This window comes from Ambystoma mexicanum, chromosome 14 (assembly GCF_040938575.1).
Source record: "Ambystoma mexicanum isolate Mex_15411 chromosome 14, UKY_AmexF1_1, whole genome shotgun sequence".
NCBI lineage: Eukaryota > Metazoa > Chordata > Amphibia > Caudata > Ambystomatidae > Ambystoma > Ambystoma mexicanum.
The window spans coordinates 3,661,020-3,688,584 of NC_090940.1; the positions used below are offsets into that span (position 1 = coordinate 3,661,020).

The 27,565-nt window shown below is 51.2% G+C and overlaps 1 protein-coding gene across 13 annotated transcripts in view; it reads right to left on the reverse strand.

Moving 5' to 3' along the window:
* Positions 1-27,565, reverse strand: part of LOC138527333 (receptor-interacting serine/threonine-protein kinase 4-like) — a 437,375-nt gene that overhangs the window by 69,103 nt on the left and 340,707 nt on the right. For 10 of the 13 annotated variants that reach the window (XR_011283901.1, XR_011283902.1, XR_011283899.1 and 7 more), the window contains one exon: positions 15,073-16,015. The exons of the other annotated variants lie outside the window; for them this stretch is intronic. The gene's annotated coding sequence lies outside the window, so the exon portion shown is untranslated. Of the gene's footprint in view, positions 1-15,072; positions 16,016-27,565 lie in introns of those variants that run through there. 13 annotated transcript variants of the gene reach the window in all.

A 27,565-nucleotide genomic window follows, 5' to 3' on the forward strand; every position in this document is an offset into this window, starting at 1 on the left:
CACACGCGTTCTCTGTCTTCAAGCGTGGCTGGTCCGGACTGCGGGAATCCTGCCCGCGTGTAATTCCACACGCGCACGCTGTCTCTAAACGCGGCTGTTCCGGACTGCGGGAACACCGCCCGCGTGTTATTCCACACGCGCTCTCTGTCTTCAAGCGCGCCTGGCCAAGGCTGCGTGAATCCTGCCCGCGTGTAAAATCCACACGCGCTCCCTGTCTTCAAGTGCGGCTGGCCAAGGCTGCGTGAATCCTGCCCGCGTGTAAAATCCACACGCGCTCTTTGTCTTCAAGTGCGGCTGGCCAAGGCTGCGTGAATCCTGCCCGCGTGTAAAATCCACACGCGCTCTTTGTCTTCAAGTGCGGCTGGCCAAGGCTGCGTGAATCCTGCCCGCGTGTAAAATCCACACGCGCTCTCTGTCTTCACACGCGGCTGGCCCGGACTGCGTAAATCCTGCCCTCGTGTAAATCCACACGCGCACGTTGTCTTCACACGCGGCTGGCCCAGTCTGCGCGAATCCTGCCCGCGTGTAAAATCCACACGCGCACGTTGTCTTCAAACGTTATTTTCTTCGCGGCTGTTTATAACCGCGTGTACTTCTAACTCCTGCATCTGTGGAATTAACAGAAGGATTGAACCCTATAGTGGGAAGGAAGCCTTTCAAGGATTATTGGAAGGTGACATTGAACTGAACTTTGGACGCTATCCTGTGGTGAATTCAACTCGTATCTAGCGTGAGCCTCGTTCCGTTCGGGATAAGTCTCCCTTACTAATTTTCCCTTCCTTGTCGTTTGTTCTTCATTCTACAAATCCATCAAGAGACTTCTGGATTATTCTACCCAAATCTAAAGGTCAGTGTAATCATTCCTGTCATTATCTAATTCATCATACTCAGGTTGGAGCAGTTATTCATGATACTTTAATTTGTCTTAGGCTGGATTTCTATACCTTACCCACGCCCTTTCCAGTGATCCATCGCTCTGCCTGTTTTATCAGCCAGAGGGTTGTATCATTTGGAAGGTCTTCAATTGACTTCACGACTATCAAATCGTGTGAACAGGGATCCGGAAGACCCTACCTCCTGTATCCTTTTGAGTATTGTATCCTTTTCAGTTAATACTTTGGTACATTCTGACACTGACACTTCGTACAGGCCTCCATGTCGTGGCCTACTCAGAGACACCACAAACACTATCGGTGCGGGTCTGTGATCGACATTTTTGAGCCGCACGACTTGCACTTTTTGAAACCCGATTTCAGGGTCGTGGTCGGCATCGATGATGAGGACATCTTTGCTTTCTTATATTATTTACTATTTCTTCACAGAACTCGAAGCGCCAAATCTCTGAAGCAACATATACTGCAGAAAAACAGAACTGAGGCCAACGGCTGCCGCACGTGCTACTCATACACCCGATGACGTCACCCTTGCCGAAGGCCTTCGAGGGACCATCGACTCGACGACATCGTCGCAATCGGACGAACATTTTTTCCGAAGCAGCTAAAGCTGGATGGAATACATCCAAGATGAGGAATACGTTGGAGGACACAATCCACTCAAAACCACCATACTCATTCGTATATACAGGAAACAAAACCTCCTATCGAATTCCTGGGCCCAGCTAGATAGCGGGAGTAGGAAGAGTGCCTTACGGGCAGACTTACTTCCCCGTAGATGGAGGGAAAAGGATGAGGAAAAGGTAGGCTGTGTACATGGCGATATTGAGATCTACCCACAAGTTCAAATACCCATTACCATCCTGGGTAAAGAGATACATCTGGTAGTGGCCGCAATTCCCGGTTTACCAACCCAATTGGTTCTTGGAACCAAATTATCCCACTTTTATCAGTGAGTTTCCCAGATAGCATAAATAAAAGACAAAGCTATTGGAATTGTGCATTTTTCCTCTAAGAAGTAACAGTCCCCTAGGATTAAGAAAATAATGAGTGGTGAAGAAAACAGATTCTTTTGCGGAAAACCCAATACTTCAGAGGGGACAATCTGGCCTAAGGGGTATGCATGATGTCTTGGACCATTCTGCAAATTACTCCACAGTGAAAACCCGGGGAGAAGTGACCCCTTTCTGAAATTGAACTTGGGGAAGGGAACCTTGAGACTTGCTGCCAAGAAACTGTATTGAACTTGGAGTAAGGGTATCCTGACATTTGAAAGGTATGGAACTTTACAACCTTAAATTCAAGAAAAGGTACCTTGAACATTGCTGTGAATTGTTGATATTTAAGAAGGAGAAGCTGACGAATAAGCAGGAGTTGGAAACAGCTCAGAACTTTGCTTTTGGAACGCGGTTTAATTTATGGTTGACATCCCTCCACATGGTTTTGTTGTTAGTTGTGAGGGCAAGTATAGGTTTTTGGACACAGACAGACCTTTAAGTTGAACTTACTAACACAGACTATCCTTCGTTTTGTTAGGGAGGGAAATCCAACCTTAGCATAGGGCAAGTTAGGCCTTCAACCATCCTGACATTTAGGTATTTTTGTTATATTGAATCTGTTGTCTGTGTCGCCTTCCATGATGTCAACCTCACATAGCCAAGTTAATGATCTTGTCAAGAGGACAGAAAGCATAGTTGGGGAGACCAAAGAGGGTGCTGGTACAGTAGTGCAGTTTAGAGAAGACAAGAGTGGTTAAGAGATGCTTGGCAGTGTTGAAAGGAAGTAGGTGCCTGATATTCCTAGGCGAGCTGCTGTTGCAGTTTTGGAGATGAAAGTAAAGAAGGTGTGAGAAGTATCATAGATGACAGAGGTTCCTAGCTGAAGAAGAGTAGGGGAGAGTGGCTGGTGGAAACTGGATAGGCAGAGGAAGAGATGAGAGAGAGCTTTTGGCAGGGAAGAAGAGCACCTCTGTTTTGGTAGAGTTTAACATCAGAGTGTGCAAAGCCATCCAATATTTAATAGCAGAGAGATAGTTGGAAATGTTGATAGAGAGATCAGAGGAGAGTTCAGGAAAAGAGAAGAAGATTTGGGTGCCATCTGGGAAGAGTTGGCACAAGAACCCAAAGGATGAGGTTAGTGCCCGAAGAGCAGAGGTGTAGAGTGTAAAGAGGAGCAGACCCAAGACAGAGCCTTGTGGAACACCAACAGTTAGAAGAGTGAGTTGAGAGGTGTTGTTGCTCCAGGAGACAGATCATTGGCGAGGCGCAGGGTAGGATTCAACCCCGGCAAGGGCTTGATCGCGATTAACAAAAAGAAGAACAAGTTACTTCTTACCTTGTAACGTCCTTTCGACGGGATGTTCCTCCGACGTATTCCTCATCTTAGATATCTCCTTCCAGCTCTGCTGGCCTCGGAAATTTTTTCTCTAGAGGGCACTGCTTCTCGTTGACGTCCTCCGAGTCGATGTCCCTCGACAGCCGCCATATCGACGTCGACGTCATCTTGCCTATAAAGGCCGCGCGCAGCTTCCGTTGCTCAGTTCCGTTTTGTAGCCCACAATAATACTTTCTGGACTAGACTAATCACCCTGAAGGAGCGTAAGCTGCAACAACACGGGAAGTAGAACTGCGGGGATGGATGGGAGGGTCGATGAGGAATACGTCGGAGGAACATCCCGTCGAAAGAACGTTACAAGGTAAGAAGTAACTTGTTCTTCAAAGGGATTGTGTCCTCCGACGTATTCCTCATCTTAGATAGGCTCCCATAGCAGTATTCTATTATCGGAGGAGGGAGTACTGACTTCACGCTGTCTTCTATTGATGAATAGAATGCAGTACAGCCCTTCCAAACCTAGTCTCTTGACTGGGGGAGGAATCCAAATTGTAAAAACGTGTAAAGGTATGGACAGACGACCATGTAGCGGCCGCACAGATGTCTTTAACCGGCACGCCACTTTTGAGGGCCGATGAAGCTGCAATACCTCTGGTCGAATGAGCCCTAAGGTTTTGTGGGGGCTCTTTCCCTGCCAGTTTATAACATTCCAGAATGGCTTGAATGATCCATCTGGAAATGGTCTGCTTAGTTATTGGTAACCCCAGCTTGTGACCTGCGTAACCTACAAACAGCTGGTCTGCCTGTCTTATCCTGGCTAGTCTTCTGATGTAAAAACTTAAAGCCCTTCTAGGGTCTAGCCTGTGTAACCTCTCTTCCTCTTTCCCCGGGTGAGGAGGAGGATAGAAAGATGGTAGGGTAATCTTCTGAGTGATATGGAATTCAGAAACCACCTTTGGGAGGAAATTAGGCTTCACTTGCAGGACAACTTTGTCTTTGTGAAATATTGTGTGAGGGGGTTTACAAGAAAGAGCTTGTAATTCGCTCACCCTTCTAGCAGATGTAAGTGCTATTAATAAAACAGTTTTAAGGGTAAGGAATCTTAACGAACAAGAATGGAGTGGTTCGAAAGGTGTGCCCATCAGGAAAGTTAGTACTAAGTTTAAATCCCATAGGGGAACTTGGAATGGTCTTGGGGGATAAACATTGGTTAACCCCTTTAGAAACTGTATTACCAAGGGTAATTTGAAATAGGATGGTTCTTCCGCAGTGCGCTTAAAGATGGATAGCGCTGCGAGATAGCCCTTAATGGTGCCAACTTGAAGGCCTGAATTTGCCAAATATAGAAGGAAGGACAAAACCATTGGTGTACCACATGAAAAAGGGTCGATATTCTGTTCTCTACACCAGCTGCAAAATCTGTTCCAACGGCAGCAGTATAAAGACTTTGTTGCTGGCCTCCTTGCCGAAAGCAACACCTCCATAACATCATCAGGGAGGTCCCAATCCTTGTACCTCAACCTTTCAGAAGCCAAGCGTGAAGGTTGAGGGTTTTGATGTCTGGATGGAGAACCTGACCTCCCTTCTGTGAGAGTAGGTAATCTCTGAGTGGAAGTCGAATTGGAGGGCAGATGGACAAGTCTAGAAGGTCCGGGTACCACGTTCTCCTGGCCCAATCTGGGGCAATTAGGATCATGGTTCTCCGGAATCTTCTCAACCTCCTGATCATTTGAGGAATGACAGTGACCGGTGGGAACGCGTACAGAAGCGGAAACTCCCAGTCCACTATGAACGCATCTCCCAGAGCTCCTCTCGGGGGAAATTCCCTTGAGCAGAACAGATCGCATTTCCTGTTGACGCTGGTGGCGAACAGTTCCACCTGAGGGGTTCCCCAAAGGGCGAAGATCTCTTGAAGGACTTCCTGAGCTAATTCCCACTCGTGGGAGACTGTGCTCTGCCTGCTCAGAGCGTCCGCTGTCAAGTTCTTCTCTCCGGCTAGGTGAACTGCCGATAGAGAGATTCCTTCTTGGATTGCCCAAAACCAGAGCTGCATCGCCTCTCTGCACAGGGGTAGTGATCCTACGCCTCCTCTTTTGTTGAGGTAATGCATGGCCACTGTGTTGTCCGTCATTATCAGGACGTTTTTCCCTTGTACAGCTGGCAGGAACGCCTTCAGCGCAAGTCTGATGGCTCTCAGCTCTAACAGGTTGATATGTAGTCTGGACTCCAATGGAGACCAACGACCGCTGATGGTCAAGTCGTTGGCGTGGGCTCCCCACCCCGTGAGGCATCCGTGACTACTGGTCTCTCCGGCCAGGGTTGCCAAAAATGTTCTCCTTTCAGAATGTTCTCCTGACAGGCCCACCAATGAAAGGTCTCGAGCCACCCTGTCGGGAACCTGAAGAAGAGCTGACATTCTCCCTGAGAATTGTGACCACTGAGTCCTCAGTGCCCACTGGAGGGATCTCATTCTCAGGCGAGCCTCTGGCACTAGGAAAATGCAGGATGCCATGAGGCCTAGCAACCTCTAAAAGTGGAAGGCTGGGAGACGTTGGGCATCTTGGAACTTGGTAACCATCTGTAGAATATCTTGAGCCCTCACCTCTGGTGGCGAGGCTTTTCCCAGGGAAGTGTCCAGGATCGCTCCTATGAACTGGAGTCTCTGCAATGGTATCATTTGTGACTTCTTTAAATTGAGGGAGAAGCCCAGTCTGTGAAGGGAGTGGCACACGTGATTTAGTTGGATCTGAGCTTGTTCCGAAGAGACAGCCCTGATCAACCAATCGTCCAGGTAGGGGTAGACATGAATCCCTTCTCTCCTTAGACTTGCCGCCACTACCGACATTAACTTGGTGAAGACCCTCGGGGCGGAGGTCAGCCCAAATGGCAGCACTCGAAATTGATAGTGAGAGTTGCCAATTGCGAACCTCAGGTATTTCCTGTGTTTGAGATGGATAGGCACATGGAAATAAGCGTCCTGAAGGTCCAGAGATACCAACCAGTCCTGGAACTGAAGGGCCTGGAGGATCTGAGAAAGAGTGACCATCTTGAATTTGTCTTTTCTGAGGAATTTGTTCAATTCTCGCAAGTCCAAGATGGGTCTCAGTCCTCCGTCTTTCTTTGGAATGAGAAAGTAAGGTGAGTACCAGCCCTTGTTCCTCTCCGCTACAGGTACCGGTTCTATGGCACCTTTCTCTAGCAGGTCCAAAATTTCCTGCAAGAGGAGCGGATCTGGAGCTTTCTGAGAGCTGATCCCCGGTGGATGACTCTGAGGTATACGTAGGAAAGGCAGGCAGTAACCTTGGGCAACTGTTTCCAATGCCCAAGCATCTGACGTGATAGCCTGCCATTCCGCCAGATGTTGAGTCAACCTGCCTCCTACAGGTGTCCTGTGAGGGAAGGCCTCAGAGTGGTTTTGGGGCGGCTGATGCAGATGCCGATGGTAAAGAGGCACCTGCTGTTGCTGCGGCCTTTGAATATCTACCCCGTCCACCTCGGGTAGTTCTTCTTTGTCCCCTTTGAGCCGGCCGTCCTCTACCTCTTCCGAATGTGGAGTAGAAGCGAAAGGACTTGCCTCTCGCAGAGGTTCCTGTGGGACGAAAAGGTGTCTGAAAGATTGCAGCGCCTAGGGATTTTGCTGCTGCTTTTGAAATTTGCAGTTTTTCTAAACTGTCATCCGCCTTTTTCCCAAACAAAGAAGAGCCATTGAATGGCATGTTCAAGAGCCTGGCTTGCACATCTGGGGCAAAACCAGACTTTCTCAACCAAGCAAATCTCCTGGTTGTTGTACTTGCGGCCATTGCTCTGCTGATACTGTCAGCCGAATCAATGCCCGTCTGGAGGGATTCGCACATAGCGTCCTTACCGTCCTGTATGATATTCAGGAACGCCTCCCTTTCTTCTCCCTCCGGGATGCAGTCAGCCGCTGTAGAAGCACACTCCCAAAGTGTATGGCTGAATCTAGCAAGGGTGCAAGTAGCATTCACAGATTTTAACGCCATGCTACATGCCGAAAAAACTTTCTTTGCCATAGCATCATATTTTTTATCGTCCCTGTCCTGTGGGACGGTAGGATAAGCCGTCTTGACATCGGTAGAAGATGCTGCCTGTACCACCAGACTTTCTGGGGATGGGTGTTTTGACAAAAACTCCGGGTCTGTAGAGGATACCCTGTATTTTGTAGAAAGTCTTATTTACTGCCGGGACGACATCTGGGGTTTCCCAGTTTGTCATAATCTTCCTCTGAAGAGCTTTATGGAAAGGCACCACAGGATCCTTCTGTGGGCCTTTATCAAGAATATCCGTGAGGTCATCTTGTTGGAAAGATTGTGAAGGTGCAGACCACCCCATAAACTCTGTGATCCTGGCCATTAAGGCTCTATACGGGGTTTCAGCATGCTCCCCCGGGTCTGGCCTAGCAAACTCCACTCCAGGGGAAGTGTCTAACCCACTTGCCTCATGTAAGGAATCATGAAGATCCTTTAACCTGCGTTCTTCAGAGGAAAATTCCTTTCTAATTGGGGTTACAGGTCCCTGCAACTCAAATGTGTCCTCCTGTTCAGACAATTCACCCTCTTCCAAAATTGAGGACATAGTTCTCAATTGTTCTGAACTCATAAAGGGAGTAAATCCCATTTCCAAGGCAGAGGGTGCCGAACTTGTCATTATCGGCCCCGAAAACGTCGATGTCGTCGACGGCTTCGAGCGTGGCGTCGAAAACAAAGGCGGAGGCCTCGATGACCTCGACAGAATTGGGATTCTACTCGACAATCTCGAAGCCATCGTCATCGAGGACCTGGGGATAGTCACTGGGTGTGTCGTGACCGTGACTTTTCTTGGCGTCGACGCCGGTGTCGAAGCTGGCGTTGAGTCGATAGACCCGTGTGTCGAAGGTCCCTTCGACAACGGCGTCAAAGACACTGACCTCGGCGTCGACGGAACCTTCGAGGAAGGTTTGAAGGTCATAGTCCTACTCGAGGGTTTGAGACGCGCTCGAGAGGTTTCCTTCGCCGGGTACTGCGACTCGCGGCGTTTTTGACCTTCGGGTCTTTCGACCAGAGCATCGCTCTCGGCAGTCTTCGAGAGGGTCGAGGCCGCTTTCTCGAAGACGCTCATATTTTTGCGGAATTCCTCCCATTCAGCCCGGGAACTATGTTTCGTGGGGCAAGGGATTCTTTTTGGCGAAACAGAGGAAGAGGAAGACGGAGAAGGGGATCTTCGACGTCTCCTCTTCGAGTGCTTCGATCTCAAGGAGTGATGGGACCCACTCCGAGACCTGGAGCGCGAATGGTGACGAGGAGACGAGTGTCTCGACTTCGTCGACGAAGAAGAAGCTTTAAAAGTCTTACCTTTCTCCAGCTTCCCCCGCCCCTCCTTCAGGGCCTTAGCTGTCATGGACATACAGTCCTCGCACTCCGAACAATGGTGTTCAGCTCCCAAACACCACAGACAAACTGTGAGGGTCAGTCAGCGACATCTTTTTTCCACAATCTCGGCATTTTTTGAAGCCGGATCAAGGAGTTGTCGATTCCGACGAGGAAGCCATCGAGTACGGTATCGAATAACTCGAGGTAAATAGGATTAATCTGACAAGAACTGAGCAACGGTATTCCGAGGCACTGAGTAAGCGCGGAAAAAGGAACTGAGCAACGGACGCTGCGCGCGGCCTTTATAGGCAGGATGACGTCGACGTCGATACGGCGGCTGTCGAGGGACATCGACTCGGAGGACGTTGACGCGCAGCGCCCTCTAGAGAAAAATTTTCCGAGGCCAGCAGAGCTGGAAGGAGATATCTAAGATGAGGAATACGTCGGAGGACACAATCCCTTCGAAATAGAGTATTAAGGAGATCAGAGTGATTGACAGTGTCAAAGGCAGCAGACAGGTACAGGAGAATTAGGATAGAGGATAGGTTGGAGTGCTTAGTAGAGGCGATGAAGTTGGACACATTTATGAGAGCACTTTCTGTGCAGTGACAGGAGCAGCCACCTGCTTCTAGGGGGTCTCAAAGGTTGTGGATGCCTAAGAAATTGGTGAGAACACAACCCTTAAAAGCACTTTAGAGTAGTGCAGTAGGGATGTAACGGTATAACGGTATACCGTTACAGATACCGTGAACAACTTAATTGAACAATAATAACCGTCATGTTGTTTATACCGGTATACCGTTAAGTGTGCTTTTCAATCTGATTTGGAAAGGCTGCAGTAAGCAAGTGCTGCAAAATCTTGGTCTTGCACTGTTGGATGTGCCGTCTGCCAAGGGGGGCTTGTTTGGCAGACAAGAGCAAAGGGGAAAGTGAGGCCACATTAGTAAATTCAGCTTTGCTGCTTTGACCGCTCCTTCTCCGTGATCAGTAGAGTCGGGTTAAAGATCAGCCGATTTTGCGCAAAGTGTTTGAAAGCTGCCCAGTGCTTGAACCTTAGTGTTCCCCATTCAAAGCAGGTAACGATGAGCGGACTGACTGGCTCTATAAGAATACCGGAGACTCTTATTCATAGACTCTGCTAGACCTGGATTTCATGGGCAAACTAGAACAAAGTTATTTTGTTTCAGGCATTATTTAATGATAATGTGTTATTCATATAGCGCCTTAATCCAAAGCGCTTTACCGAGCACATATTTACATACAATATCACCCAACCGAAATTGGTACTCATTATCGACCTCGGAAGGATGAAAGGCTGAGTTGGCCTTGCCGGGATTCAAACCTGCGACCTGCAGATCACGCTCAGATCGCAGCAGCGAGCGCTCAACCCGCTGAGCTATTTTACCAGTTTATTTATTTGAAAGGCAGCATACAGATTTTAAACGTTTTGACAGTCATGCTGCTCCGCGCTACAGGTCAGATCTTCTATGGTGATTGTTTCCGATTTTCAATTTGCAATTAACAAGACCACAGGGACATCACAAGGGTGAGTAGAGGGCCTGAACTCAAAGTGAGCATTTTATTTTTCCTTTTGTTCGTATGTAAATAAATAATGTTCCGTGACTTGCAAAACAGTGGAGCCAGGAGCACTTTGCTTAGCAACCACCCAGCCAGCAGGAGCAGAAATGTATTGATTCAGCCTGGCCCGGCATCATGTGCCATTAGTTCAGCAAGTTAAGGTCCTACTGCAGTGAGCAAACACACATTGGAACAGCTCCTGCTCTGGCTGTGCAAATTGTAAAAAAAAAAAAAACAAGGACGGCCAGTGAAGTCATGCATATCGAATTACTCTCCCCAAGGTTTAGATTCAAGGAACTTAAGTTTCTCATGGTCATGGATCGGATAGCCATCCAGTTCTGTTTTAGCTTAGAATTCTGGGATTTGTAGTTTTCCCACCAATTTGCAAGATGGGGAACTACACATCCCAGAATTCAAAGGGGGGAATGAACTGGATGCCCTTCTGATGCATGTCCACAAACAACTTTAGCTCTGTAGACCAGGCATGGGCTGGCCTTTAGGGCAAAAGGCCCATGGCCGAACCAAAAACGTGAAATGCTTGTGTGGGCCAGTTTTATGGGTCAAGTGGGGCACTTTTTTGGGCAAAGTTGCCAAGTTTGATGAGTCACTTCACTATGCGGCTAATAGTTTTGACCACTGTTGCTGAATACATATTCTTTTAAATTTACAATTTGCATCACATTTTATCTAAATCTCCCCCTGGGGTACTATTCAAACAGTGTTCCAAAAGAAATGAATTCCCATTTGCAACTGTGGGCCACTTATATGTTGGCGCCCGACACAATTTTATGCCCTAGTCTGACCCTGCTGTAGACTGTGTGAACACTGGGCAAATCAGTGCTTTCTGCTAGTAAATTAACTGCCCCCACTGTCCTCTGTGTAGATTTGCACACTGGCACTAGAGTTGTTGCTTCGCTTGATCCTTCACCTACCTGCCTTCTGCATATGGCACTGGACTCAGGCAGGCTGGACAGATTCTACACTCATTTTGAAGAATCCAGAGCAATGGGGGTGAAATATTTCTTAAGTCTATTCTCAATGTGTGACACCAGCCATGAAAGCATTGCTCCCTCTGAACTCGCATCACAAGGGTCCTAATGCACTCTGACCTGGGGGACACGGCAATGATGGGGCTCTGGTGGGGTGGTGGTCTAGGCCATATTTGTGCTGATATGTATTTTAACTTTGTCATTTTCAAGTTTTCTTTTTTTGCCGCTATCTTTAAGAAGGTAAATGAACACGTATTGCAAGAATCAAGAAAGAAATCCACAGCGCCCACTGAACGCTGTCCCTTTAGGATGACATGGTCAGTGGTGACTCTGACATCAGACCTTCATAATACACCAGGCAGATGGTAAACAAGCTACAGTGATTAGATCACTATGCAACCTTTCGGGGTGTCTGTGTTGCCTATGACATTTTGACAAAAGAAATACAATGACATGAGCTTTCAGACCGCACATGAGTGGCTTTTCTCCCTTTAATGGGATAAAGAGTTGTCAAAACAAACTTTTTGTCGCAGCGAGGGGCCATGATGCCCATGCCATGTGGTTCCAAAAAAATGCAAGTCAAGGGCAATTTTCAAAGCGATGACCTGTGACTGAGCAGCAAGCTCATTGCTCGAAATCTGCATTATTACACTTCCACTAGTCACTCTTTAATTCAAGGCAAAGAGTGAGCGCCATGAAAGACCAATTCTGCAGCCGCCTTAGATTCCAGGAGGATCAGCTAAATATGAGCAGAGACAAGTTTCAAAATGCTACCTTTCTACAGCTGGAAAATCCTGCCTGCGAATTCGCAAGTTAACTAAAAAGCAGTGACTTAATGGTAAATTAAAGAACTTCAAATGCAAAAAGGCAATGTAAAAATGTTTTTTTTTTATACAAGTAGTTTCAGTTGGAGCAGTTTTTAATGCCATTCCGTAAACCACACGTGCCTGACACAAAATCAATAGGAAGACTAAATACAGTGCCAAGAAGGAAAAGGATTTACTTTGGGTTGGCGGCTTTGGGGTTTATATCTTTATAATGGATAAAGTTTTCCAAACATATGACAATGGGGTATTTCCCTGGTTCTATCATTGAATTTACATATAAGTCACACCGCGAAATACACTCATCTCTGCGGGTATTCCCTGCTGCCATACCAAAGGGTAACATGTCCGTGATTACTGAACACCTTTTGACCCGCAAGTAAACTAAACGCTGTAACGTAAAGAGAGTGCGCGCGTGTGTGTGTGTGTGTGTGTGTATGCGCACACTACCATCAGCCTCCATTGATCTGTGGCATGCAGATTATCAAGATGGCAACATGTTCATCTTCACCAGTAGCCAGTGGGGGAGCTAAAAGCCTAAATGACCACTTAAGAAAAGCTATTAAGTTTGCTTTGCCAGTTGCATCAGGCCCACTGCCCCGCCCCCCTCTCCTCCTCTCCACACGCGTTTGTGTTTGGTGGAAGCAAGGGGTGGCATTTCAGTGGAAAGTATGTTGAAAAGCCCAATTCTTGCCACGGGTGCCTGGTTTTGTTTGTGATGATAAATCTGACACTGTATGACCTTTTAAGAAAATATTTGTTAAGATTAGGTAACTCCACCTGCTATACTGCGATAACCATGATATACCGTCATTTGGCAAGAAGGTTATCGTACCGCCATAAAACTAATACCGTGACACCCCTATAGTGCAGTAGGAGATACACAGGGTGATTGTTAGCCAGTAGGCTTGGGTCAGTCCTTTACTTTTTTAGAAGAGGGATGACCGTGGCTGTTTTGAAAACCGAGGGATAGCAAGGACAGGTTGAAAAGCTCAGCGAGGTGAGAGGACACTATAGGGGCAATAGGCTTAACTAGCTGAGGAGCAAGAGAGTCTGATGGGGCACAAGAAGAGTTGGCCTTCATCAGCAGAGATAGGACTTTGTCAGTATTAGTGTGACTAAAGTGGGACATACAGGCAGAGGATGATGGTAGAGTAGGCGGAGTGTAAAAGCAGGAGGAAGAAGTGTGAGGAAGGTGAGAAGAGAGTCTCTAATTTGGGAAATGTTTGCAGCAAAGTATTCTGCTAGGTCATTAGCTGTGAGAGTAGAGTCGATATTCATAGACTTAGAGGAGTGAGTTTAGGGTACCCTGTAGCCAGTCAGGATGGTTGAGTAGGTCAATGAGAGTTGGGATAAATTCCCTTTTCGCTCTATCGAGAGTGGACTTACGAGAGTTCAAGGCAGAGAGGTAGAGTTGCAGGTCCTCATGCCAGTGGGTACGCCGCCAGTTGTGCAGCAGCCGGTGCATGTCTGTACAGAGAAAGAGTATGAATGGGGTGACCCATAGTGGAGGATGTTGAGACATAGGGGTGAAGTAAACAGTGGAAAGTGAGAGGAGAAGGAGTCATAGTAGGAACTGGAAGCTGGAGAAGGCAGTGTTGGTGGAAGAGGCATTGGGTGTGAAGGAGGAGAGTGAGAACTGTAGGTTGGAGAGAAAGTGGGTCTGGTAGAAGGTTTCAATGTCCTTTTAGTAATAGATGAAGCAAGTGGTGAGGAATGGTCAGAGGGTGGAAAGGATATGGTGGTGTGACAGTGGTATTAGTGGCTGTGAAAGAGGTGGAGATGAATAAGAGATCAAGTGAGTTACCTCCTGCGTGGGTCAGTAGGTTATGGACAGAGTGGAGCGTGCGGTCACTAAGAAATCACTTAAGTTCAGATTTCTGTGAAGTGGTTGGCGAGGGAAGGTTAAAGTCACCTAAGAGAATGAGGAGATGTTTATTGGGAAGAGAATCAAGGAGTTGCCCAAGATCATCAAAGAATGGTCCAGTGGGACCAGGAGGGCGATGGATGGAGATGATGAGGACCGAGTGAGGCAGAGAAATAGTGGAGATGGTGAATTCCAAAGAGGTAGGAGAGGACGCAGCATTGGCTGAGGCAAGAAGAGAGTAGATGTCCGATGCCTCCACCTCTGCCAGTCAGTCGAGGAGACTGAATAAAGGATAGTTTGGAGTTGTGTAGGGTTGCCAGAGTGGCAGTGTCAGATGGAGAAATCCAGGTTTCAGTGATAGCAAAAAGGTCAAGGGGAGGAGAGCTGCAGTGAAAGTAGTCTGTGACAAAGGAAGTTTTGTGGCATAAAGACTGAGCATTCCAGAGTGTAATTTCAGTTGATGAGGTAAGGAAGCGTGGGAAGGTGAGTCTCAGTGGAAGAGAGGCTAGGTGGATAGGTGTTAGAGGAGGTATGGTGCACTTATCGGCTTTGTTTGTTTGAAGGAGGTGGAAGAGAGATGGAGTACTGGGAGGTGTGAGTTTTATAATAGGAAAGGAGGAAGTTGTAGCAAGGGAGAGGTGAGTAGGAGGCGCAGGAGTGAATGCATTATAGGTGAGTAGCACATTGTGGAGAGAGAGTACAGTAATTAGGAAGGTTGGGATACTCACAGGTGCAACAGAGAGAAAGGCAAAGATGCTGGTCAATGGCTGGTCTTCACCGTCCCACCCTTCACTGGGACGCCCCTAGGAAGTTCAAAAGGGATGACACATGCTCATGTCACCTGATCGCCTAGTCTGTGAATGGCTGGTCTCTCTGATATTGTCCCTGGTGTTGGTGGGATGAGGCACACTGCACACACTCTTATGCCTGTTGCAAACAGGTGCATGCAGACATTTTTCTGCTCTGCATGTTTTAAAGCACATCCCATTTGTGAGCTTGGGGTGATTTGCACATAGTGTGCAAAGGGAGCAAACAAGGGCATCTGGCATTCATTCATATGTCCTTTGAGAATTATGTACAGCATTTTTTGGCACAAGCGATGGATATGCGTTTGCACATCCTACTGCTTGCAGCTAAATATGCCCAGATATTCATCTATGTATTTGTGTACACACGCGATTTACACAGCACAGACCTAGCCTGAAAACAATACAGCACTACAGGAAATAATAATATTATTTATTGTGTTGCAACTGAAATTGAGCTTTACACAAATAAAATCACATAATCAAATCAAAACTAAAACATATTTTCATAGTAACACATACGTAATGTATACGTACATTAAATCAAATCACATCAAATCATACTTCATATTAAGTAAACACATCAAATTAAAGCCTTAAAAGCTTCCTAGTGAATACATTCAAGTAATAATAACCATCCAGGAAATGAAATGAGTGAACTTCCGCACACCTGCAGGTTCACATTTAGTCTGAACAGTTTTCAGTATCAATACAATTTGCAAACATACATGGTATACAGCATCTGAGAGGAGATAGAGTCCGTGTTGAGGCAGTAATCCCAAAACGTTTCAGTTTTAATTGCGAACTAAGCACCTCAAGTTACACATATGCACCACTCTCAATTCTACACACTCGGTAAAGACATGTCAAGATGTTTCTGTCTTTTGGGGGATTTTACAAATACGACAGTAACGTGCCTCGGGTGCTAAGGTTAGCATAATGGACACACAGCTGCATGCACACCCTCCTTCCAGCGATCATGGAGGCTGGGGCTGCTGGCGTGTCTGCATAATGGACACACAGCTGCATGCACACCCTCCTTCCAGCGATCATGGAGGCTGGGCCCGCTGGCGTGTCTGCATAATGGACACACAGCTGCATGCACACCCTCCTTCCAGCGATCATGGAGGCTGGGCCCGCTGGCGTGTCTGCATAATGGACACAGCTGCATGCACACCCTCCTTCCAGCGATCATGGAGGCTGGGGCCGCTGGCGTGTCTGCATAATGGACACAGCTGCATGCACACCCTCCTTCCAGCGATCATGGAGGCTGGGCCACGGCGTGTCGGTCGTCTTCCCTCTAGAATATCATTGGCAGGACAAAGTAGCAATTGCATAATTTTCACAGTCAGTTTGATGAGCTGTTTAGAGAAAAATAAAAGACATTTTACTTTCCATATCACGCAATATGTGTTCAACTTCATAGAATTAGCATTTATCTGAAACATGCATGCATTTGAGTTTGCTCTTGAATTGGACCTATGGGTGCAAAGAGCAATCACACTAATGCAAAGTATTCCTGTGTGTATTTGTTTAATGCATTTCTTTGTGCATTAGATTCCATTTGGTCAATCTACACAAAATCGGGCATTTGACAATAGTGCAGACATAGGAGGCCCTTTTTTATATGCTCGGTTTCCGAAAATGCACAATTCCGACCAAATTGGTCATTAGGTCAATTGTTTTAGGTCAAATAGGTTAATACCCCTCGTTAAAGGGCCAAAAAATGTGAAAAAAGAAGCTCTACCCTTCCCGGGGATAGAAATACAACAGGGACAACAACTAAAACAAAAACATACGAAAGGATCAGAACATGCCCTGTCCTGCATTATTTATTTACTTATTTATGTATATACGGGAGGAACAATGCTCTTTTGATCACAAAAGAATGTACAATAGATATGAAATCAGATTTGACGGGAAGCCGGAAGCCTCTTATAATGGGGCGAGCTTGAGGGACATTCTGACCACATTGTGGAGGGGAGTAAATGCAACAGTCACTGGGGACAATACATAAGTGGACATACATATATTAAGGACAACCAACATTGGAGATTTCTAAGTGCAGGTAGGCAGTACGGCCGTCTGTGCTCGGGACGTGACCATGAAGGGTGAAGTGCTAGTGTGGGGGCAGAGGAAGTGAGAGACAGAGGCAGGTTAGTGGTGAGGGAAACATGTTACGTAGCAGGCAGATGAGAGGGTAGGTTAAGAGGGTAACTCGAAGGCGAGGAGGTAAGCTTTTAGTTTGGTTTTGAACAAATCTGTGTCGACTGCTTCTCGGATGTCCGGGAGAAGAACATTCTGGTTCCATGCCTTTTAAAATTACACCTGAATACGAAACAAGTCGATTTTTAACGTTTTTTATTTGGGGGTGTCCCCCCAACACCTCTATTTCTACTGCCTTTTTAGCTTCCCCCATCTACCCCCAACCTTTTTAATCACTTACCCCACCCCCATATATACTTTTCTTTAAAATTCGAGTTTTTGTTGTTATTTAGGTGTCGTTTAAAAAGTGTGTCGTTATTTCCATTTCGTTATAAACACTGGATAACAAAAACTCCATGCAAGTGGAGCAAGAAGAGAGAAAGAGTGGAAGCAAGCAGAGGCACAGGGAGGGTGAGGAGCCGCAAGGGTAGTCGAGGAGGCAGAGCAGAGATTACGAGAAGGGTTGTAGAGTTGGATAGAGGAGGATAGATACAGTGGTGCCTTACTATGGATAGATTTGTGAACTAGGAGAAGACATTTAAATTTGGCCCTGTTTTGCATCGTCAGCCATCCAGCCTGGTGATGGTACGAGGAAGTTGGTGTGAAGTGAGGGAGTTCAAAGAGTCCTGGTAGCTGGGAAGAACCTGAGGGTATTCTCACTCCTCCTCCCCTAGGATCTTCTATGCGGGTGGCCAGGGAAAGGCCATTGCTTTTGGATCCTGACCCTGGGGGGGGGGACAAGCGAGAGAGGATCACCTTGGTTGAGAGTCCTTGGGGATTGCGAGTTGGGTGCCTTCAGGTGAGGCATAGTATCCCCATTATCCTAATGTCAACCAATGTATCCCTCCACCAACCTTTATGGATTACTGTAGGTCAACTTCCCTTCTTTCATCTCTTGGGACGCCTGACATGGTACTGAGACGAGGGGAAGAGACAGCTCAGATTCATGAACCCCATACACTCTCTCCACTCTGGTACTGAGACTGAGAAGCTGCAACTGAGAGAAATAAAGACCATTCACTTTCACTACTTAGGGACTGGGACAAAGAAGATGCATGAAAGGTATGAAGGTCAGGCATGGCCTCTTAATCAGAGTCAGGCAGAAGGGACTGATGAATACACCTGCAGCCCATTGTTGGACCTCAGGTGTATAAAAGGCAAAGCTATGCAGGAGCAAAAGAGAGAGACCTGGGAAACCTGGATGGAGATTGCTGTGAAACCCAGGGAATCACCGAGGCAGCTGTGGTGGGACCCAAGAATGAGAAGAGACTCCGACCGGCCTCCCCAAATGAAGGGAAGCTTCCCTTATGTAGAAGGAAGCCTCCCGCATGAAGTGGGAGCAAATGGAGCTGTGGCGGGGCACACACGCCAAGGATGCTCCACCCTGCCTAGCAGAGGCATTGAAGCTGTGTACCAACAATAAGGATTTCTGTCTTGTCGTCATTTAAGCAGACTTGGTGGGAAACTACCCAGGGAGGAGAATTTGGGTGTCATCAGCGTAGTTTGTATAGGTGATGCCAAGGGAGTCTAGGTGGTCAAAGAGGGGTCTTGTGTAGATATTGTAAAGTATCAGGGATACAGAGGAGCCTTGGGAAACACCGCAGGAAATAGGCGAAGGAAGGACAGAGTAGTTGTCGATGAAGACTCGAGTGGTGCAACCCAGCTGATTGCCTCTGGCGAAAAGTTGGTGGCAGAGCTGATGCCACATGGTGTGGTGGTTGACGAGATGGAAACTTGCAGAGAGGTCAAGTCTAGCAGGGCATATTCAGTGCCGAAGCCAGGGCGGAAGCCAGATTGGCGCAGGCAGAGAATGTTGTGTGTCTCCAGGTAATGTTGGCTTTGGACGGAGGCAATGCAAATCCAGGATTTTTCTAAAGGAAGGGGACTGTGGTGATGGGGACGGTAGTTGGTGGGGGTGGTTGGGTTGAGAGAAGGCTTCCTTGAGACAAGTGGGAACAGATGTTGATGTAAAGGACACATTTATGATGAGGGGTGGAGGCGATAATGGGTACGAGCGCATCTGTGTAATCTTTGATAAGGGGGGGCTGGGGAGATATCGCCTTTGCAGTGGGAGGGTTAAAGGCCTTTGATGAGAAGGAATGTTTTTGATTCGATAATAGGGTGGAAGTTGAAGGGGGGAATGAAGGCGAGGGAGGGGTGGGCTGCAGAAGGGCAGTTTGGGGGTCACAGGCTTGGAAGGTGGCTTGTTTGTTCAGAATATTGGCTTGGAGCAAGGATATTTTTCCCATGAGGGCACCTTGTAATTTGCCACTCCAGGCGTCATCTTTGGAGATAGTTGAGGCAGAAGGGGGTTTCGTGGGATGGCAAATAGCTAGAATTTCCAATTGTTGGTAAATTCCGAAAAACCCAGAAAATTACACTGTAATTGTTTTTATATTCCTTGGGGGAGTTCGATAAACATCGATAAACAATGCCCAGTGTTTAAGGGCGGGCGCAGGATTTGAAACGCAGTTGAACTGCAAAGTCTTGCTTTCTAGACAGACGCATTGCTGATGAGCTATTCTCCCAGCCCTCGTTATTCCTCTCTATTGCCCCCATGTGAATGCAGGACCTTGTTATTTTTTTTTCAAGCCACTAGGTGGCACTATTGAATAAGAGTCACAATATAAGTGGAATATTTCTCATCTCCGGTGTGCGGGTTTGATCAGGTTTTAGAATCAACAAATTTAAAAGCACAGTCCACTCATACGCATCCAATATGGTAAAGGGCTCTTGTGGAGAAGGGATCTGGCTATCCCCATTGATTGCATGATGTATAGAAGCAAATGGCCCTGCGCAAGCTCTGGCATTGCCACCCTCTCGGATAGTCAGGATTCCTGGCCCAGGAACATGGAGGACATAAGCACTGCACGCAGGGAGCAGACAGACGCCAAGTGCCAGCAAAGCGCTGCACTAAACAATTAAAGAAGCAGACGCCCAGCAAGGCGAGCCAAAGCACCAGGCTCCACAAAGGAAGGAGCACTGTCCAAGAGATCACGCGGACACAGCACTGGCGAGTGTCAAGGAGCCGGACGATCAGGGGACAATATAAGTGCCTCAGAGCAGCCGGTAAATCACACCTTAGACCAGCTGAAAAATTGGTCAGGCGCAAGTAGGAATGATGGCAGAGTGACACAGGGTCAGTGACCCAATGGAGCACAGCGCATGTGATTAAGTGGACTGTAGATTGACTGACCCAATGGAGTACAATGTCAGCGACCCAACAGATGTCAGTGGCCCAATCGGGGTGCACAGCCAGTGGCACAGTGTCAGAGATCGGATGAGGCACACTGTCAGTGACCCAGTGAGTGGAGTGTCACTGGCACAATGAAGTGCAGTGTAAATACTCAATAGAGCACAGGGTCAGTGGCCCGTTTGGGGTGCACAGCCAGCTGCACCGTGTCAGCGATCTGTGAAGGACAGTGTAAATGTCCCAAGGATGTGCAGTGATATGATATAACACAATGCCAGTGGCTCAATGCAGTGCAGAGGCAGTGACACAATGGAGCACCGTGTAAGTGGATCAATGGAGTGCTTTGTGAGTGACATAATCAGTGATCCAAAGTATGTGATCCTTGGCAAATAATTTAATCTCACTGTGCATTGCCTAAAAGAATTAAGGGGTCGATTCATGGAAATAATGTGCGCCGAAAATTCCCGCGCAGAGGTGCCAAAACGTGCAAATCGCAGTAAAAGTGCGAAAATCGCAGTGCAAGTGCGAAAATCGCAGGGAAACCAGCGTACATCGATTCATGGAAGTCCGTGCGCGAGAAAAACATTGGAGGTGCGCCAAAAATGTGCGCTGCGCACGCCGGCGCACAGGTCATCCAACAGCGTGTGCCACGGCCACTGCGAAATCGCACATAGCGCGGCGCACATCACAAAAGTAGGTGGAACACGGGGCGTAACACTCGGAATGGGGAACAACGCGTGAAAATATGGGCGTCACGGGGGAAGTACAGGAGGCAAGTGCGCGGAATGCCCACACGCACGCCTACAACCCGTATTCATGGAATCGAATAGGGCAAACCAGCGCACGGTCAAAGGCGCGTACAGGGCCAAACAAGTACGCCACAAGAAAGCAGGCGGTAGCGCCCCTGCGACTGAAAAAAATGTGCGCCAAAAAGTGCGCTAACAAAAAGCACCCATATACAGCCATGATGAATGGGCCATACAGTGGCCTTCTAGGACAAATGAGGTGCAAAGGGGCACCGACAAACACGGACACCACGCTGTGTGAAAAATAGCGTGTGCGCGGGAAGTTCCACACGCGATTGGCCTGGGTACGTGTACTTCGAGGTGCGCAGGAAGTTCCACACGCGATTAGCCTGGGTACGTGCTACGGGGTGCGTGGGAAGCTCCACACGCGATTGGCCTGGGTAGGTGTACTTTGGGGTGCGCGGGAAGTTCCACACGGGATTGGCCTGGGTACGTGTACTTTGGGGTGCGCTGGAAGTTCCACACACGATTGGCCTGGGTACGTGTATTCCGAGGTGCGCGGGAAGATTCACACGCGATTTCAGCAGGGTACGTGTATTTTGGTGGTGCCGGGGAATGCTACACGTGATTTGGCCATGTGGGTCCTCCCAGGTGTTCCCTCTACACCCTCCACGGCCCCTGCAGGCAGCCCACACCACAGGGTACTACCCTGCACCCCTACTCATGTCCCACAGGCAACCCATCCACCATGGCCATGCCCACCAGCCAACCCACATGTCACCTTGCACTACTGATCACCAACACATGTCTCCCATCACCCCCACCCCCCAGGGGCAGCCTCCACCAGGCCCCCAATCATGTCTCCCACCCCCCCCACCCCCCAGCAGTGCAGGGGCAGCATCCACCAGGCCCCCACTCATGTCCCCTGTCACTCCCAGCCACCAGGGGCAGCAACCACCACCCCCACCCCCCAGCAGTGCAGGGGCAGCCTCCACCAGGCCCCCACCCATGTCTACCACCGCCCCCACCACCCAGCCACCAGGGGCAGCCTCCGCCAGGCCCCCACTCATGTCTCCCATCACCCCCAACCCCCAGCTACCAGGGGCAGCCTCCACCAGGCTCCCACACATGTCCCCCTGCACCCCCCACCCCCCAGCCACCAGGGGCAGCCTCCACCAGGCCCCCACTCATGTCTCCAATCACCCCCACCCCCCAGCCACCAGGGGCAGCAACCACCAGGCTCCCACACATGTCCCCCTGCACCCCCACCCCCAGCAGTGCAGGGGCAGCCTCCACCAGGCCCCCACCCATGTCTACCACTGCCCCCACCACCCAGCCACCAGGGGCAGCCTCCACCAGGCCCCCACTCATGTCTCCCATCACCCCCACCCCCCAGGGGCAGCCTCCACCAGGCTCCCACACATGTCCCCCTGCACCCCCCAGCCACCAGGGGCAGCCTCCACCAGGCCCCCACTCATGTCTCCCATCACCCCCACCCCCAGCAGTGCAGGGGCAGCCTCCACCAGGCCCACACCCATGTCTACCACAACCCCCACCCCCCAGCCACCCGGGGCAGCCTCCACCAGGCCCCCACTCAGGTCTCCCATCACCCCCACCCCCCAGAAGTGTAGGGGCAGCCTCCACCCGGCCCCCACTCATGTCCCCCTGCACCCCCACCCCCCAGGGGAAGCCTCCACCAGGCCCCCACCCATGTCTACCACGACCCCCACCCCCCAGCAGTGAAGGGGCAGCCTCCACCAGGCTCCCACTCATGTCTCCCACCACCCCCACCCCCCAGCAGTGCAGGGGCAGCCTCCACCAGGCCCCCACTCATGTCCCCCTGCACCCCCACCCCCCAGGGGCAGCCTCCACCAGGCCCCCACCCATGTCTACCACCACCCCCACCCCCCAGCAGTGCAGGGGCAGCCTCCACCAGGCCCCCGCCCATGTCTATCACCACCTCCACCCCCCAGCCACCAGGGGCAGCCTCCAGCAGGCCCCCACTAATGTCTCCCATCACCCCCACTCCCCAGCCACCGGGGGCAGCCTCCACCAGGCTCCCACACATGTCCCCCTGCACCCCACCCCCCAGCCACCAGGGGCAGCCTCCACCAGGCCCCCACTCATGTCTCCCATCACCCCCACCCCCCAGCAGTGCAGGGGCAGCCTCCACCAGGCCGCCACTCATGTCTCCCACCACCCCCACCCCCCAGCCACCAGGGGCAGCCTCCACCAGGCTCCCACACATGTCCCCCTGTACCCCCACCCCCCAGCCACCAGGGGCAGCCTCCACCAGGCCCCCACTCATGTCCAACTCATGTCTCCCTGCACCCCCAGCCACCAGGGGCAGCCTCCACCAGGCCCCCACCCATGTCTACCACCACCCCCACCCCCCAGCAGTGCAGGGGCAGCCTCCACCAGGCCCCCACTCATGTCTCCCACCACCCCCCCCAGCAGTGCAGGGGCAGCCTCCACCAGGCCCCACTCATGTCTCCCACCACCCCCACCCCCCAGCAGTGCAGGGGCAGCCTCCACCAGGCCCCCACTCATGTCTCCCTGCACCCCCACCCCCCAGCCACCAGGGGCAGCCTCCACCAGGCCCCCACCCATGTCTACCACCACCCCCAACCCCCAGCAGTGCAGGGGCAGCCTACACCAGGCCCCCACTCATGTCTCCCACCACCCCCACCCCCCAGCCACCAGGGCAGCCTCCACCAGGCCCCCACTCATGTCCAACTCATGTCTCCCTGCACCCCCCACCCCCCAGGGGCTGCCTCCACCAGGCCCCCACCCATGTCTACCACCACCCCCACCCCCCAGCCACCAGGGGCAGCCTCCACCAGGCCCCCACTCATGTCTCCCACCACCCCCACCCCCCAGCAGTGCAGGGGCAGCCTCCACCAGGCCCCCACTAATGTCTCCCATCACCCCCACCCCCCAGCAGTGCAGGGGCAGCCTCCACCAGGCCCCCACTAATGTCTCCCATCACCCCCACCCCCCAGCAGTGCAGGGGCAGCCTCCACCAGGCCGCCACTCATGTCTCCCACCACCCCCACCCCCCAGCCACCAGGGGCAGCCTCCACCAGGCCCCCACTCATGTCTCCCACCACCCCCACCCCCCAGCCACCAGGGGCAGCCTCCACCAGGCCCCCACTCATGTCCAACTCATGTCTCCCTGCACCCCCCACCCCCCACCCCCCAGGGGCTGCCTCCACCAGGCCCCCACCCATGTCTACCACCACCCCCACCCCCCAGCAGTGCAGGGGCAGCCTCCACCAGGCCCCCACTCATGTCTCCAACACCCCCACCCCCCAGCCACCAGGGGCAGCCTCCACCACCCCCACCCCCCAGCAGTGCAGGGGCAGCCTCCACTAGGCCCCCACTCATGTCTCCCACCACCCCCACCCCCCAGCAGTGCAGGGGCAGCCGCCACCAGGCCCCCACCCATGTCTACCACCACCCCACCCCCCAGCCACCAGGGGCAGCCTCCACCAGGCCCCCACACATGTCCCCCTGCACCCCCCAGCCACCAGGGGCAGCCTCCACCAGGCCCCCACTCATGTCCAACTCATGTCTCCCTGCACCCCCACCCCGCAGCCACCAGGGGCAGCCTACACCAGGCTCCCACACATGTCCCCCTGCACCCCCACCCCCCAGCCACCAGGGGCAGCCTCCACCAGGCCCCCACTCATGTCTCCCACCACGCCCACCCCCCAGCAGTGCAGGGGCAGCCTCCACCAGGCTCCCACACATGTCCCCCTGCACCCCCCAGGGGCAGCCTCCACCAGGACCCCACTCATGTCCCCCTGCACCCCCACCCCCCAGGGGCAGCCTCCACCAGGTCCCCACACATGCCTCCCATCACCCCCACCCCCCAGCAGTGCAGGGGCAGCCTCCACCAGGCCCCCACACATGTCTCCCATCACCCCCACCCCCCAGCCGTGCGATTTGCCTGGGTACGTGTACTTCGGGGTGCGCGGGAAGTTCCACACGCGATTGGCCTGGGAACGTGTACTACGGGGTGCGGGGGAGGTTCCACACGCGATTGGCCTGGGTACGTGTACTACGGGGTGCCCGGGAGGTTCCACACGCGATTGGCCTGGGTACGTGTACTTCGGGGTGCGTGGGAAGTTCCACACGCGATTGGCCTGGGTACGTGTACTTCGGGTTGCGCGGGAAGTTCCACACGTGATTGGCCTGGGTATGTGTACTTCGGGGTGCGCGTGAACTTCCACACGCGACTGGGCCTGTGAGAGTGGGGTACGTGTATTCCAGGGATGGGCGGGAATATTTCCTCGCGACTGGGCCTGGGAGAGCATGCTACGTGTATTCCTGGGGTGGGCGGGAAGATTCACACGTTCGCCTACGACGTGCCAAAAAATAAATGGTCCAATCCTGAAACATGTACGCCAGCATGAAGCAGGCATACGTCGACCCGCGCAGCATAAAAGTGCGCGCAAACAACAAACAAGCTCATACGCCAGGATGAATATACCGTTCCTAGCAGCAGTGGCCGTGGGTTACCAAAGGAGGAGGAAGGGGATAGTGAGGGCCAGCATTTTCACTCCCAGAACCAGCCTTTTTGGGATGCCTGATGACCAGGTGTATGGTAGGTACAGGTTTCCACCACACATAATACTGGACCTGGTCAGTGAGTGGGAGGATGACCTCACATCACCCACCCTGTGCTCCCAAGCACTCAGCCCCCCGGAGAAGGTCCTCAATGTACTGCACTTCTTGGCCACAGGATCATTTCAGCGGAGAAGTGCCATAGTGGGTGGGGTGTCACAGGCCACGCAGTCATGTTGCCTACACCAGGTCTTGAACATCATCACTGCACGCCCATCAGTCCGTAAGCACACATACCTGCCCAGGACACCTGCAGAAAGGCAGGCTGCCACCCTCGATTTCTACCGTGTGGCACAATTCCCAAAAGTGCTAGGTGCCATTGACTGCACCCATGTGGCACTACGTCCCCCCCAGGGCATCTGAGCACATCTATAGGAACCGCAAGCACTGGCATTCCATCAACGTGCAGGTAGTATGTAATGCTAAGGGAATCATCACCTCAGTATATGCCAACTATCCAGGGTCCACCCACGACAGCTTCATTTACCGAATGTCTACCCTAAGCCGGGACCGAAAAGCTGGGCGGCATGGCGATACATGTGTCATGTCTTCGGGTAGTTCCTACGGCCATGTCCCGACACCCAGTCTAGTGACCTACCCCTCCCTTTCACCTGTCTCCCGGGGCTCACGCAGGCAACCCAGTTTGGCTTGCGCGCTAGCCAAACAAACGCCATACACCCTACAGTCACGATTGCGGCCGTTTCTCCATTGGCAGTTGCCATGGAGATTAGGCCACCGCACGAGCAGTAAAACACTCGCTCGTACCGTTGTGGCCCGATCACGTGACCCGAGGAAACGGTCACGTGCCCCGGGTTCGCGGTCACGTGACTCCGTTTAGCATCATGTGACCAGGAAGTGGACGGTATTTAAGCAGTGCAGTGCTGGTATTCCACGCTTCACAGCTGGTTTACCAGGATAACTCGGTTTGGCTTTCTTACCTTTGTTGCGTACCTGGCTTCCTTGGACTTGGCTTTCGTTTTCTGGACTTCTTGTGGATCACGCTTGGATTTGGCTGCATCGGATTTTCTACTCATCACGGCTCCTGACCCCGAACTGAACTACGGACTTCCTCTGGATCACGTTTTTGTTTTTCCCTTTGGTTCGGACGGCTCTTTTTGGCTTCAGACCTTCTTCTGCAACGGATCTCTTTTGGGCCTCCCTGATTGCACCTCTGCACGGGTAATCTCACTCTCCAGTTGGTGGCTGCCATCTGATTACCTGGGGCCCATCTACAATACACTCTCCAGGTGGAGACCGGCGAAGAACATCCAGACCTATCCCGCAGGGTGGGTCCTTTGCCTACGTGAGTCCCGGAACCATCCTCCCGTTCAGGTTCACCATCCCTTTCATCAGATCCCCGGTAAGACTCCGATTGTCTTCTGGTTATTGCATGTAGTATCCTGTCTGCTTGGTATCTAACCATTGCCTTTTTTCACAGCTGCCTTGGGGTTCCTAGTACTTCGGTTCCGGCTTCGGATTATCTCCACCTGTGGCCTCAAAGGTTGCACAGGGAGTGATTTAGTGGTTCTCCCTGTGCGGCACTTGGGGACGGAGGTCTTCTATATCTTCACGACTCTCAACACAAGACAGACTGTGAAGCCTTGTCGTGCAAGATATGGAGGGTGCCGCCGAAGACCCCCTGGCCGCTGTCATCCAAGCAATCACGTTACTACGGGCCGACATGGTGGCTGCTAATACCGCGGTCCATCAACGTCTTGACCTGTTACAGAGCACCCAACATCCCTTACCCGTGGACCCGGAGCTCGGAGACGCCCCTCCAGCACCGATACCCCTTGCACACCCAATCCCGATTCCCTCGGCTCCCGTTCCGGTGGTTTTGCCTTCTCCCTTTCCTTTGGCTGCCCCAGAAAAGTTCCATGGGGACCCGAGAAGGTTTAGGACTTTCCTTAACCAGTGTAAGTTGCACTTCTTGTGTCGACCTCTTGTTTTTCCGGATCCTACCACCAAGGCGGCATTCACTCTCTCTCACCTAGCGGGCACGGCTGCTGCTTGGGCAAACCCGCTGTTAGAAACCGACCATCCTGCCCTCTATGATTTCGATCAGCTAGTATTAGAAATGTCCCGAGTGTTCGACACCAGGTATAAAGCTCAATCCCATGATCTAGAACTGCTGGACC